The following is a 15,509-nucleotide window of genomic DNA, read 5'->3' on the forward strand; positions in this document are numbered from 1 at the left end:
TAGGTCAAGGGCCAAACAATTCAGGGAAGTTCTCTTAACTAAGTGTCTTGAAGCTTTTGATTCTAACACTCCCTTATGTTATGTTATATAATGTTTTAATAGCTAAAGAATAACTTAGTATGAACACATCTTACACATTATTAATTTTAATATGTTAAGCATGTTAGGATAGTTTTATTATCATATTAAGCATGATTATTATATATACATCAAGGCAGCATACTTATAATGCATTTCATTAGTTTATTTGCATTCATATTAACTCTTAGGCTTTATACATTATCTTACACATATTAGGAGATGATGTACTTAGCTCTGACCATCATACTTAGCTCACATTACCATAAACAAACATGGCAGCAAGGTATTTAGCTCGTTTTAGCTCAATATCATGAACTTACCTTGTTTCCTTGCACATAGGTACAATGGAGTGTGATGCACGTTGAGGTAGCTTGGTGAATGATTTGGACATCATATAGCTCACAAACAGCTCACAAAGTACAAGGCAGCTCATGGAATGCTAAGGGAAGCTCGATTCAACTGGAGAAGCTTCAGGCTAGCTAAACTTAGCTAGTTGGACTATTTGAAGCTGAGTTTGCTAAAAGTGATGACAAAGGTAGCTGAATGTAGCTGAACGTACTGTTATGGAGCTCAAAAGGACTCGGCTAGGAAGATCATTCACAAACAGCCCCATGGTTGCTAGCTGGCTCAACACTCAAGCTAGTTTGGAGGAGACACATGCACGCCTAAGAAGAAACACATGACCAGCTATCATCCAATGCACATGGGTGCACCACAAGGCTTCCTAGAACATCCATGTGCCGTGCTATGACCAGCCCCCATGTGCCTTGCATGTGAACTCATTTAGGCGCCAAGATGAAGAGCCCTCTCCCTATTCGGCCAAGCATCATCTCCCATCCAAATTGGCGCCAACTTGAGGAGACACAAGAACTATTCGGCCAAGGATCATTTCCCTCCATCTAGGGCCGAACCATCCTCTCTTTTAACATTAAAATTATGTCTTTATAGGGAGATACATAGGCTGGCCGAATCATCTTGTATTTATTCGGCCATGTCTCTCCATTTCCTATAAATAGGAAAACATTCCATCATTTGTAACTGCACCTTTTATTCAATTAAAGTGAGATTATTCTCTTCTTAAGTCCTGGTGACTTTTTATCGACTTATCAAGTATTTTATACTTGTGGCGTCAACCCCTTCCTTTCATCTTGATACTTATGGTTCCTAGTTCATATAACTAGTGGGTCAAAGTACTTAACACCATCCCTTGAAGAAACAATATAAAGATTGGGTCTCTGCTCTATATAGCATTGGTTCTTCTTTGAGATCTCTTCAAGATACTATCCTCACAACCATCCTTTTATTTCATCACCATAACCATAGCCTTATCAACTATCTTCCGCTTCCATTACTCATTATTTAAATAGCCTACCAATTCACCCATACGTCTACCACCCTTAACCATTCTATTTTGAGCCATTCACTTTGCAGGTTGTTTTGCTTCCTTCCTAGATCCACAATCATTTGAAAAGGTACAAGTACCTTACATCAACTCCACTAACACTCGTATTTACACTCGGGGATATATATATCTTGGCTTTTTTTGATCTCCCTTCTGATCTCACCCTCTCTTATGCCTTTTTCCGCTCGATTCTCTTTTGTGGGTCCTTTTTAAGAACTAACTCAAGATTGAGCAAGTCTCTTTAATTTGTGTGTCGGCTTATAAATGGTTAGGGTATTGAAATGGTTATGATATAGGGGTAGGATAGAAAAAGGGTAAGAAAAGGATATGGTAATGAAATAAGAAAAGATGAAAGAAAAGGAAATGAAATAGTAAGAAAGTGAAGATAACTTACAACTCAAGTTGCAACACTCACTATCTTCCTTAACAAGAAACAACAAGGATACCTCCTTCTAGTTTGTTGTTGGGGCAGATTGTGTTGTGCTTCTCTTTGAGTGTAATTTGCAACTTGCTTCTTTCTTTGAATTTCTATTTTTCTTTTTCTTTTATCTTTCTTTTGCACTCCAAATTTGTTGTAGGAGTCTTTTCTTTCTCTTTTTCTTTTTTTTGTTACTTTTGTTGCAGCACTTGATTGTCAATCCACCAAAGCTCTGATTACTGCTTGATGTAAGACTAACCAGACTTCTTCAATAATGGAGAAGTTGGTAACCTTATTGTTTCCCGATCTAGGAGAGACACCAAATGCCACACTTGAATCAATAAGTATTCTGCACAAAATTAAAATAAAGAAATGATTAAAATGGAAAACAAATGATAAGAAAGGAAATGGATATAAATGTTATCAAAGATGGGTTGCGGAAGTGTTGAATAAATCTCCTTCAAGTGATGTTGACTTCGGCCTCCAATGGTGGTGATGAAGTATGCCTTATTGATGAATGAAGGAGATTTAATGGTGAAGAAATGTTAATGGAAGAATGATGTTATTGGCATGAAATGGAGATAGAAGATGGTGATGTTATAGATAGTATCTTATAAAACAAAGAAGGAACCAATGCTATAAGGAGCAAAGACTCGTTTCTTATAAGTCTTATAAGGGATGGTATGAAAGGACTTTGACCCACTAGTTATAGGAACTGGGAACTAGAATTATTAATGGAAGGGGTTTGATGCCACAAACTTAGAAATAAGCTTGCTTAATCGATATAGTTCTAAAAAGAACTTAAAGAGAGAATAATCTCACAAGGATTTGATTTATCAAAGGGTTGTCTTACAAATGAATGCCAAAGCCTATTTATAGATTTGTAAAGGCTTGGCTAAATAGATGAACGCCTTTTCGACAAAGTACATAATTTAAATTGAAAATGTATGATGCTTGGATGAAAGGAAATGTCCCTGGCCGAATGGTCATCTTATGTTTCATCTTGGCGCCAACTTTGAAGTAATACCTTGCTTTGGCCGAATAGGGAGAAGCCTCTTCACTTTGGCACCCATTTCACCCACACGTATGGCACATGTGTGGGCTGGTCATGAGGCATTCACATGGGTGGTGTATAATGCTTAAGGTGTGGACTCCTCCATGGCATGAAGATGAGCAGTAAGTTAGGTGTGACTTGGAATCAAACATGTGTCAAAATAACATGTCATCAATTGGGCATCAACTTGTTTTGAAATGTAACATTTGTGAAAGGTAACCTTTCATCATTTAAGGTACTTTCCAAGTGTTTGAGCTTAATTTGAGCTGGCCATAGATGAAGAACATGTAGATGAGTCATAGGATAACTCCTTGTGAAAAGATACTTCTCGGAATGGCAACTCTTCGTGAAAAGGAACTATTCCACAAAAATTGACCTAGGCCATATTTAAAGTGCTCTGTGTGGTGAAGATGATGGTGTAACTCTCTAGCTGAAAGGAGGTCTCTAGCTAGCTTAAAAGTCCAGCTCAAGTGAGCTATGAGCTCGGGGGTCAGCTGGCAACTTTGTCTCAAAATGTCCTTGAGCTGTCCGGGAGTTATCCTAGTCATGTTACCTTAGCTCGTTGACTCCAATGCTAGCTTTAAGTCAGCTCCCATCATGTGGCCGAACATGTACCTACAAAAGAAAGCATTTATATGCTAAGTAATATAAGATATAATCATGTAAATATATGGTTCATAGATTATATTATATGTTAACGCAAAACATAGTATATAATCTATTGTTTGGGGATGCATTTCTAAATGATTCAAAGGTTTTAATGCATTTGGTTGTAAGAGCTTCCCTGAAAATTTTGGCTCTTGATCGAGTGATTGGTCCTTGTGGCATTACTTCCAAATCCTTTGAAGATGGCGTTGGTGTGCTCACATCAACTACCCATACCGGAAACACCATAGATGGATATTTTAATGGATTTTGTGCTAGGGCTTCCACAAGAACAACAAAGACTCCATCTTTGTAATTGTTGATAGATTTTCCAAAATGGCTCATTTCATTCGCTGTGACAAAACTAACGATGCCTCACATATTGTTACTTTTTTTTTCAGGGAAATTTTAAGGCTACATGGTATACCAATAACTATTGTGTCTGATCGGGATGTTAAGTTCTTAAGCCACTTTTAGAGAGCCCTATGGAGTAATATTTGTACTAAGCTACTATTCTCCACCACTTGCCACCCTCAAACGGATGGTCAAATTGAAGTGGTGAATCGAGTACTTTCCATGTTACTTCGATCTATCATTCGAAAGAATTTGAGAACATGGGAGGAGAGTTTACCACATGTGGAGTTTGCATACAACCGTTCAATCCATACTACTACGAGGCATACGCCTTTCGAAGTGGTGTATGGGTTCAATCCATTAACACCGATAGACTTGTTACCATTACTTGCTGATCAAATTATGAATAAAGATGGACTTAACAAAGCTGAGTTTGTTAAGAAGTTTCATCAACAAGTAAGGGAGAACATTGAAAATCAAACTAAGCAATACTAGCAGCAAGCAAATAAGGGTCGTAAGCGAATTACTTTTGAGCCAGGGGATTGGGTGTGGCTGCACATGAGGAAAGAAAGGTTTCCGACACAACGAAAGTCCAAATTAATGCCTCAGGAAGATGGACCATTCCAAATAGTAAAGAAGATCAATGACAACGCCTATCAATTAGATCTTCCAGGTGAGTTTAATATTAGTGCAACCTTCAATGTTGTTGACTTGTCTCCTTATGATATAGGTGATGATTTGGGGACAAATCGCCTTAAAGATGGAGGGACTGATATGATAGCCAATAGCAAAGACCCAGAGAAGTACCCAAGTGGCCCCATCACACGAGCAAGGGCTAAGGAGTTTCAATCAGCCATAGAGAGTATGTTCACATCATGTTTGGAACGTGATGAAGAAGGGATAATAAGGGAGGAACACTTTACTTTTCTTGTGCATGAATTTGCATGAGAATTTAACGTTTGCATAACATTCATTGCATTTAATAAGTGTGTTGTTCATTCAAGCATGCATTGCATTTAAATCATCTAGTTCATTCATCAAATTAGCTCATTTATTAGATTAACTCTTAATTTTTTCATGCATGTTTTCAATTAAATATTGAATAAAGTTCACCTTTGTGTCTAGGTGCATGAGAGAAGTTGAATGGTTTCATCATATGCAAGAATGTTAGTCAGAATGTCTTCCAATTCTGGATGCGATACAGATTTTTTTGGTTCTAGAAATCAATTTGACATTATTCCTATATCTCTTAGCTTTCCAAATCCTTTTGAATCACCTTAATCTGATATCGGAAACTTGAGATATGATCGATTTATTGAAGACAGTGCATGCTGGAATTTTGTTACGGGAATTTTATGCATGGATGATTTTGATGAGTTTGAGCCAAGGGAGAGTCTTTTCAAATTCAGCCAAGTGACAAGCCATTGAAGGACTCTTAATTCACCTATTAAATGCATTCAAATCTGATTGTTATCATCTAAGTTCAAGGGATGTTCATATTCTTCAAGGGAGCATGCAATGAAGGGTGATTTAATTCACTTATCAAGACAATTTTCAGCATGGAATAGCAAGAGTCTTCCTCCCCTTGGACGAAATTAAGGCCAAATTCAGCTTCAAATTGTCTAGATTCATCCCCAAGATGATCTAGAATATTCATCCAACTTTGAAGATAAGAAGACAAAGCATTCAAGTGCATTTTATTGCTAAATTGATGAGAATGTTTTCATCTTTTGAGTCTTTTCATATGCTTCCTAGAAATACTATAAATAGGCACCTTTGGGATCATTTGTAGACACACATTTGAATATATACAACATCTTTGAGAGGTTGCTTTCATTATTGTTCTCTTGTAGAACTTTATCGGCTTTAAAATAGTCTTGTAGTCTTCATCCATTTCCTTTTGTTATAGCATTGGTTTCTAGCTCATATATTGCTAGTGGGTCACGTTCCATACCCTACCATTTAGATACCATTTTTTTATATTGTTGGTTCTTAGCTCCAAATAGCTAACGAGTCATAATCCGCTTTATCCTTACAACACCATTTTCCACGACAACGCCATTCACTTCACCATCTATTTTCATTATCATTAAACCACAACAACCATCACTCTTCCATCACCTTCAAACAACTTCCTCATTCTTTTCATTCCATCATTTTAATTATTATTTCGTATCATTTCCTTCTTATGTTTATATTTATGCAATTTCAGAGTTCAAGCTATCTTTATGGGGTTTCTTACTAGAATCACGATTGGGCATTCACATATATGACTCGAAACACATAATCGGGATCATATCACTTCCTAAATTTACAATCAATTGTAGGTGTGAATACCTTACATCACCTACTAACACAAGGAAGATAATGTGTTAGATAATATAAAAGAATAATAAAAAAGGAAAACAAAGTACCTAATTCACTAAGAGTTAAAGAAAGAAAAACACCAAACTAGAAACTGATGTAAGGTACTTGTACCTTTTCAAATGATTGTGGATCTAGGAAGGAAGCAAAACAACCTGCAAAGTGAATGGCTCAAAAATAGAATGGTTATGGGTGGTAGACGTATGGGTGAATTGGTAGGCTATTTAAATAATGAGTAATGGAAGCGGAAGATAGTTGATAAGGCTATGGTTATGGTGATGAAATAAAAGGATGGTTGTGAGGATAGTATCTTGAAGAAATCTCAAAGAAGAACCAATGCTATATAGAGCAGAGACCCAATCTTTATATTGTTTCTTCAAGGGATGGTGTTAAGTACTTTGACCCACTAGTTATATGAACTAGGAACCAGAAGTATCAAGATGAAAGGAAGGGGTTGACGCCACAAGTATAAAATACTTGATAAGTCGATAAAAAGTCACCAGGACTTAAGAAGAGAATAATCTCACTTTAATTGAATAAAAGGTGTAGTTACAAATGATGGAATGTTTTCCTATTTATAGGAAATGGAGAGACATGGCCAAATAAATACAAGATGATTCGGCCAGCCTATGTATCTCCCTATAAAGACATAATTTTAATGTTAAAAGAGAGGATGGTTCGGCCCTAGATGGAGGGAAATGATCCGCGGCCGAATAGTTCTTGTGTCTCCTCAAGTTGGCGCCAATTTGGATGGGAGATGATGCTTGGCCGAATAGGGAGAGGGCTCTTCATCTTGGCGCCTAAATGAGTTCACATGCAAGGCACATGGGGGCTGGTCATATGCACGGCACATGGATGTTCTAGGAAGCCTTGTGGTGCACCCATGTGCATTGGATGATGGCTGGTCATGTGCTTCTTCTTAGGCGTGCATGTGTCTCCTCCAAGCTAGCTTGAGTGTTGAGCCAGCTAGCAAGCATGGGGCTGTTTGTGAATGATATTCCTAGCCGAGTCCTTTTGAGCTCCATAACAGTATGTTCAGCTACATTCAGCTACCTTTGTCATCACTTTTAGCAACTCAGCTTCAAATAGTCCAACTAGCTAAGTTTAGCTAGCCTGAAGCTTCTCCAGCTGAATCGAGCTTCCCTTAGCATTCCATGAGCTGCCTTGTACTTTGTGAGCTGTTTGTGAGCTATATATGATGTCCAAATCATTCACCAAGCTTCCTCAACGTGCATCACACTCCATTGTACCTATATGTGCAAGGAAACAAGGTAAGTTCATGATATTGAGCTAAAATGAGCTAAATACCTTGCTGCCATGTTTGTTTATGGTAATGTGAGCTAAGTATGATGGTCAAGAGCTAAGTACATCATCTCATAATATGTGTAAGATAATGTATAAAGCCTAAGAGTTAACATGAATGCAAATAAACTAATGAAATGCATTATAAGTATGCTGCCTTGATGTATATATAATAATCATGCATAATATGATAATAAAACTATCCTAACATTCTTAACATATTAAAATAACAATGTGTAATATGAATTCATACTAAGTTACTTAACTAATATTCTTATCATAAAATGTATTATAATAGTATATATTATAAAGCTAATAATAAGTAAATTCAATATAAAGATGTTCAAAAGTACTCCCTTTATAGATGAAAACGTGCTGATATCATCCCCCCTTCTTTAGGGCGATTTGTCCTCAAATCAAGTTCATTCTGTCCTTGCATAGCTTCACGCCTTTTTGCTAATAGAAAGTATTCTTTGAACGTTTGTGTTCTTCCATTAGGTACCTTTTTGTAAGATTTCCTTTTAGGTCTTTCTTTGGAATATGATTTACCAACAGATACCTTTTGGGAATGATCTTTATCTAAGGATATCCCTTTTGAAAGTGACCTTTTACGTGATTGGTCCTGAAAAGTGAGAAGAGAAAAGGTTTCATATGAAGGGTTACTTACCTTTTGAAGTCTAAACCCATTGGTGAAAAGTTGCGACTTTAAGTCCCAAACATCACCATTGTTCGTAGAAGACCCTTCATTTTTCAGCATTGAACCATCATGTTTCTCTATGAAGAAGTTTGGTTTCTTGTTTTGTTCCTCTTCATTCTTTGTTGGGGTTTTGTCTTTGCGCCATGCTTGTACACTCTTTCTCATATGCAACTGATCTTGTTGCACTTCTTTGGGCGTTAAAGGCATCAAGGTCACCTTGCGTCCATCATGCTTAAAAGTGTATTGATTGTGAAAACAATCATGAATAGCCCTTTTATCATACTGCCATGGTCTACCAAGTAAAATGTGGCTAGCATGCATAGGGACAATGTCACAAAGCACCTCGTCCTTGTACCTACCAACTGAAAAAGGAATTAGAACCTGTTTGGTAACATTTAACTCACCTCCTTCATTGAGCCATTGGAGTTTATACGGAGTAGGATGCTTTGACGTTGTTAATCCAAGTTTTTCAACCATAAGAGTGCTGGCTACGTTTGTGCAACTTTCTCCATCGATGATCATTGTGCAAACCTTATCCTTGACATGGCACCTTGTATGAAAGATATTGTTTCTTTGAATATCCTCTTGGGATGTTTGTGATTGTAGGCACCTCTTTGAAACAAGCATTTCACCATGATCTGCATTTTATTCCGTTTCTTCGTCTTGTATTATTTCAGGTTCCTCGTCAAAAATAAGCTCATCAGAATCTGATACAATATCTCCATTGTCAAGTATCATCATGGCATTTCGGTTGGGACATTGACTAGCAACATGCCCTTTTCCAAAACACTTGAAACATTTGATGTCTCTGGATCTCTCGAAAGTGCTGGTTTGCTTTTCTTTACCCTTGCTAGATTCGCCCATTTGTGCAGATTTGGGTATCTCTGCGCGATCCTTTGGTTGGATTGGAGTTTGTTTCCGGAAGGTAATATGTTCTTGCTTCCATTTGGTGGCCGAATTTGGACTGCTCCTAGTGTAGGATTTCCTTTTGAGTTGTCTTTCAATTTTCATGGCCACATACACCATCTCTTCAATTTCTACATAATGCTGAAGTTCAACAAGGTTAGCAATATCAATATTTAGACCAGATAAGAACCTTTCCATTGTTGCTTCTCTATCTTCATCCACATTGGCTCGGATCATGGCAATCTCCATCTCCTTGAAATAATCTTCAACGTTCTTGCTTCCTTGTTTCAGATTTTGTAACTTATGATAGATCTCGGTGATAGTGATTAGGAACAAACCTTTTTCTCATAAGGGCCTTCATTTCTTCCCAAGTTGTGATGGGGCGTTCACCATTTCGTCTTCTTGAACTCACCAACTGATCCCACCAAACTAAGGCATAGTCAATGAATTCCATAGCAGCAAGTCTAACCTTCTTTTGCTCCGTATAGTTTTGGCATTCAAAAATGTGTTCAATTTTGATTACCCAATCAAGATAGGCTTCTGGATCAGTTCGTCCTTGAAATGGAGGAATAGTCACTTTAATGTTGCTGAAGTTGTCATTTTGATTTCGATGAACATCTCTCCTTGCTACTGATGTTACTTCAGCCTCTTCCTCTTCTAAGTCTTCTTCCATTCTAGGGCGATTTACTCTCCGATTACCTAGAGATACTTCTAATTGATCCAGACGATCTTGCAAAGGCTCCAATTCTAATTTCAGCAATCTTGCCATTTCACGCATAACGGCTTGAGTCTGCAAATTAGGGGATTCTCTTTCTGGGGATCGTCCTGAACTCCGAGACATGGTTAATAAATAAGAAAAGAATAAGATGTGTAAAAGACCTTACCAGAATATACTCTCACAAAGCCTCACGAGTCACTCCAAGAAAAACTTGATGTCACTCAATCCGCTCGTGTTTGATCTCTAGGACTTTTAATGGCTTTTACTTGTCCTCTTCTGATCTCACACACGCTCCAGCCTTTTTCCCTCAATTCTCTTGTCTCAAGTTCTAATGAATTTTTACTCAAGACTATATCGAGTAATTTCACTTGTTTGGCGTCGGCTGCAAATGGTTAGTAGGAATGGAAAACAAATATAATTGAAAAGGTGGCTTAGAAATTAGAAAGAAGAGAATGAAAGGGTTACTTACACAAGTCACTTCACAACCTTCTATCACCACAATCAATTTTAAAGGCTTACTTGAAAATGCTTGGTGATGAGAATTGTTGATGAGTGCTTCCAACTTTTCTTTCTTTTCTTTGCTTTTTCTTCTTTTCAAGTGCTTTGACTTTTGAGTCCTTCAATTTTCTTTGCTGGTTTTTTTTCTTTTTCTTTGACTTTGCACTTCACTTTTGCACTTCTTTTTGTATTTTTCTTTTTGTTGTTGTTGCACGTTGCTTCTTCCACCAAAGCTCTGATTACCGCTTGATGTAAGGTACTTGTACCTTTTCAAATGATTGTGGATCTAGGAAGGAAGCAAAACAACCTGCAAAGTGAATGGCTCAAAAATAGAATGGTTATGGGTGGTAGACGTATGGGTGAATTCGTAGGCTATTTAAATAATGAGTAATGGAAGCGGAAGATAGTTGATAAGGCTATGGTTATGGTGATGAAATAAAAGGATGGTTGTGAGGATAATATCTTGAAGAAATCTCAAAGAAGAACCAATGCTATATAGAGCAGAGACCCAATCTTTATATTGTTTCTTCAAGGGATGGTGTTAAGTACTTTGACCCACTAGTTATATGAACTAGGAACCAGAAGTATCAAGATGAAAGGAAGGGGTTGACGCCACAAGTATAAAATACTTGATAAGTCGATAAAAAGTCACCAGGACTTAAGAAGAGAATAATCTCACTTTAATTGAATAAAAGGTGTAGTTACAAATGATGGAATGTTTTCCTATTTATAGGAAATGGAGAGACATGGCCGAATAAATACAAGATGATTCGGCCAGCCTATGTATCTCCCTATAAAGACATAATTTTAATGTTAAAAGAGAGGATGGTTCGGCCCTAGATGGAGGGAAATGATCCTTGGCTGAATAGTTCTTGTGTCTCCTCAAGTTGGCGTCAATTTGGATGGGAGATGATGCTTGGCCGAATAGGGAGAGGGCTCTTCATCTTGGCGCCTAAATGAGTTCACATGCAAGGCACATGGGGGCTGGTCATATGCACGGCACATGGATGTTCTAGGAAGCCTTGTGGTGCACCCATGTGCATTGGATGATGGCTGGTCATGTGCTTCTTCTTAGGCGTGCATGTGTCTCCTCCAAGCTAGCTTGAGTGTTGAGCCAGCTAGCAAGCATGGGGTTGTTTGTGAATGATCTTCCTAGCCGAGTCCTTTTGAGCTCCATAACAGTATGTTCAGCTACATTCAGCTACCTTTGTCATCACTTTTAGCAACTCAGCTTCAAATAGTCCAACTAGCCAAGTTTAGCTAGCCTGAAGCTTCTCCAGCTGAATCGAGCTTCCCTTAGCATTACATGAGCTGCCTTGTACTTTGTGAGCTGTTTGTGAGCTATATATGATGTCCAAATCATTCACCAAGCTACCTCAACGTGCATCACACTCCATTGTACCTATATGTGCAAGGAAACAAGGTAAGTTCATGATATTGAGCTAAAATGAGCTAAATACCTTGCTGCCATGTTTGTTTATGGTAATGTGAGCTAAGTATGATGGTCAAGAGCTAAGTACATCATCTCATAATATGTGTAAGATAATGTATAAAGCCTAAGAGTTAACATGAATGCAAATAAACTAATGAAATGCATTATAAGTCTGCTGCCTTGATGTATATATAATAATCATGCATAATATGATAATAAAACTATCCTAACATTCTTAACATATTAAAATAACAATGTGTAATATGAATTCATACTAAGTTACTTAACTAATATTCTTATCATAAAATGTATTATAATAGCATATATTATAAAGCTAATAATAAGTAAATTCAATATAAAGATGTTCAAAAGTACTCCCTTTATAGATGAAAACGTGTTGATATCAGAAACCTAGAAAATGCTAGGTCAACTTGAGAAACTCTTCTAAGGGGGTTACCAGTGCCCAAAAATTCTGGAAAAATCCGTGAATGTCGCTTGATGTGTGTAAAAATCCACCTGTAAATTTTTAGAACCAAATACCTTCAGTAGTATCCAGTAGACTCTGTTGAATAATGAGTCCTCAAAAAGTATATTTTTCTTGATCGTTTTGTTTGAATGTGTTATTGATCTCAAAATTTTCTGATATTTAATGATCTTCAATACATGTAGTTTCAATATGGAAATTTTCACCACAAAATTCATCTTGTAGAATTTTCAAGAAATTCGACAAGATTTTAGACTGAATCTACCAATGAAACTTGAATGATGTATTTGAAGGATCCAATAAACTTCAATTGGGGTGAATTTTGGACTGGAGATTACTCCTAGGATTAATACGAGATTTGGAGAAACTAAGCCCTAAATTCCTTTGTTTGCAATTTTTTTATTTTTTTTATGAAAAATAGAAAACTAACAAGAATAATTTGAATCCAAATTAAAATTAAACAAAGAGAACCTGAAACAATAAATATTTTGCGAACTATATTCGTTAGGGTACCTTGACAGTTTTGTGTACAAGAACAAGTAAGATTGCTTGCTTATTTCAAAGAATCAACCCAAATTTGATACCAATTGATAGGGAAGCAATGACGGGTTAATGAACATTTCTCTTGTTGAATAATCAAACCTAGAATGCTCTTGATGTATGGTACTTGTACCTTATCGATTGATTGTGGATCTAGGAAGGAAGTAAAACAACCTACACAAGTGATTGGCTCAAAAAGAGATGGTTAAGGGTGATAAACGTATGAGTGAATAGGTAGGCTATTTAAATAATGAATGATGGAAGCGGAAGATGGTTGATATGGCTATGGTTATGGCGTATGAAACAAAGGGGTGTTTGTGAGGTAGTATCTTAAAGAAGTCTCAAAGAAGAACCAATGCTATAGAGAGCAAAGACCCAGACTTTATATTATTTCTTTAAGGGGTGGTATTAAGTACTTTGACCCGCTATCTATAAAGAGATAGGAACCAGAAGAATCAAGGTAAAAGAAAGGGGTTGACGCCACAAGTATAAAATATTTGATAAGTCGATAAAAGTCACTAGGACTTAAGGAAGAGAATAATCTCACTTATATTAATCAAAATGGTCTGATTACAAATGAAATAGGAAAGCCTATTTATAGTTTTTGAAGAGACTTGGTCGAATAGGTACATGTTGGTTCAGCCAACCCTTGTACCTTCCTAAAATTACATGATTTAAATGCTAAAAGAGATGATGGTTCGGCCATTGATGGAGGGAAATGATATTTGGCCGAATAACACTTGTATCCCTTCAAATAGGTGTCAAATGGGAGAGGAGATTATGCTTGGCCGAATGGTTAAATGGCTCTTTATCTTGGCGCCTAAATGAACCCACATGTAAGGAACATGGGGGCTGGTCATATGCAAGGCACATGGGAGTTCTAGGGAACCTTGTGGTGTAGCCTTGTGCATGGGATGGTGGCTGGTCATGTGTTCCCTCTTGGGTGTGCATGTGATTCCTTAAAGCTAGCTTGAGTGTGGAGCTAGCTAGCAAGCATGGGCTGTTTTGTGAATAAGCTTCCTAGTTGAGTCTTTATGAGCTCCATAACAATATGTTCAACTACATTCAGCTACCATTGATATCACTTTTGGCAACTCAGCTCCAAATAGTCCAACTAGCTGTGTTTAGCTAGCCTTGACCTCCTCCAGCTGAATTGAGCTTTCCTTAGTGTTCCATGAGCTGCCTTGTACCTTGTGAGCAGTTTGTGAGCTGCATATGACGTCCAAATCATCCATTAAACTACCTCAACGTGCATCGCACTCCAATGTACCTATATGTGCAAGGAAACAAGGTAAGTCCATGGTATTGAGTTGTTATGAGCTAAATACCTTGCTGCCATGAATGATTATGGTAATGTGAGCTCTGTTTGAAGGTCATGAGCTAATTATATCATCTCATAATATGTGTAAGATAATGCATGAAGCTTAAGAGCTAATATGAATGCATGTGAACTAATAAAACGAATTATAATGATGCTGCCTTGATGTATATAAGGTAATCATGTTTAATATGATTATAAAACTATCCTAATATGCTTAAATATCAATGTGCATGTTGTTTTCATACTAAGTTATTCTTTAACTATTAAAACATTATATAACATAACAAGAATTCTTATCATGATTTGTATTATAAGAGCATGTAGTATATAACATATATATAGTAATTTCAATATAAAGGTGTTAAAGAGTATTCCCTTTATTGATGAAAACGTGCTTGCATCATCCCCCCTTCTTTAAGGTGATTTGTCCTCAAATCGAGTTCATTCTGTCCTTGAATAACGTCACGTCTCCTTGCTAAAAGAAAGCATCCTTTGAACGGTTGTGTTCTTCCATTAGGTATCCTTTCATATGATTTCCCTTTAGGCCTTTCTTTGGAATTTGATTTACCAACAGGTACCTTTTGAGAGTGATTTTTCTTAAAGGATATCCCTTTTGGAGGCGACCTTTCACGTGATTGGTCCTAAAAAGTGAGGAGAGAAGAGGTTTCAATTGAAGGGTCACTTACCTTTTGGCGATTAAAACCGTTGGTGAAAAGTTGTGTCTTTAAATTCCAATCATCACCAATTTTCGTAGGAACCTCTTCATTTTCCAGTCTTGAACCATCGTGTTTCTCTATGAAGAAGTTTGGTGTCATGTTTCTTTCCTCTTTATTCTTCTTTGGGGTTTTATCTTTGCACCATGCTTGTACACTATTTCTCATATGCAACTGATCTTATTGTACCTCTTTTGGCGTCAAAGGCATCAAGGTTACCTTGCGTCCATCATGCTTAAAAATGTATTGATTGTGATAACAATCATGAATGGCCCTTTTGTCATACTGCCATGGTCTTCCAAGTAAGATGTGGCTAGCATGCATAGGGACAATGTGACAAAGAACCTCGTACTTTTACCTACCAACTGAAAAAGGAATTAGAACTTGTTTGGTAACGTTTAACTCACCGGGATGCTTTGATGTTGCCAATCCAAGTTTTTCAACCATAAGAGTGCTGGCTACGTTTGTGCAACTTTCTCCATCGATGATCATTGTGCAAACCTTGTCCTTGACATGGCATCTTCTATGAAAAATATTGTTCTTTGAATATCCTCTTGGGATGTTTGTGATTGTAGGCATC

The sequence above is a fragment of the Hibiscus syriacus genome, unplaced genomic scaffold (genome assembly GCF_006381635.1).
Source record: "Hibiscus syriacus cultivar Baekdansim isolate YM2019G1 unplaced genomic scaffold, ASM638163v2 tig00111774_pilon, whole genome shotgun sequence".
Lineage (NCBI taxonomy): Eukaryota > Viridiplantae > Streptophyta > Magnoliopsida > Malvales > Malvaceae > Hibiscus > Hibiscus syriacus.